The sequence below is a fragment of the Carlito syrichta genome, unplaced genomic scaffold (genome assembly GCF_000164805.1).
Source record: "Carlito syrichta isolate Samal-C Ts95f unplaced genomic scaffold, Tarsius_syrichta-2.0.1 Scaffold307277, whole genome shotgun sequence".
Taxonomy (NCBI): Eukaryota; Metazoa; Chordata; class Mammalia; order Primates; family Tarsiidae; genus Carlito; species Carlito syrichta.
Window position 1 is genome coordinate 300,294 of NW_007251373.1, and position 676 is coordinate 300,969.

The 676-nt window shown below is 44.5% G+C and overlaps 1 protein-coding gene across 1 annotated transcript in view; it reads right to left on the reverse strand.

Annotated features, from left to right (window-relative positions):
* LRRN4 (leucine rich repeat neuronal 4) overlaps window positions 1-676 on the reverse strand; it is a 9,241-nt gene that overhangs the window by 6,842 nt on the left and 1,723 nt on the right. The window lies entirely within an intron of this gene.

Consider the following 676-nt stretch of genomic DNA (forward strand, 5'->3'; position numbering starts at 1 on the left):
GAGTGGATTCCTGAGCCCGCGGGTTCGAGACCTGCCTGGGCAACTTGGTGAGACCTCACCTCTACAATAAATCAAAAATCAGCCGGGCATGGTAGCACACGCCTGTAGTTCCAGCTACTCAGAAGGCTGAGGCGGAAGGATTACCAGAGCCAAGCAGGTTGAGGCTGCGGTGGCCGGGAGCGGCCACTGCACTCCAGTCTGGGGGACAGAGTGAGACTCCAACTCAAAAAAAAAAAAAAAAAAGAAAGAAATACTAAAATGGAAGACTTAAGCCCTGACATGTCAATACGTACTTCAAATGTAAATCGTTTAAATACACCAATTGCAATACAGATATTGTCGGAGTGGGCCCCAAAAAAACAAAAAAAACCCAATGATCTTACTATCTGCTGTCTTAAAGAAACTCACTTCAAATGTAGTTAGGTTTAAGTTAAAGGGATAAAATATATATATATATATTAACATTAATTGTAAAAAAGTAGAAGTGACTTGCCGGGAGCCGCAATCACTAGTAAAAGTAAGGTAAAAGGGACCTGAAAACAGGAAAAACGCCGGCTGGGAGCAAGGCCCCAGTAAAATGCGGCCATGACGGAGGCAAAGCCCCATGGATCCTGTTGACGGGCCTTCCCTGACTTTGAAGGATTGCGTGCATAGGCTTGAAAATATTCCCTCTTTA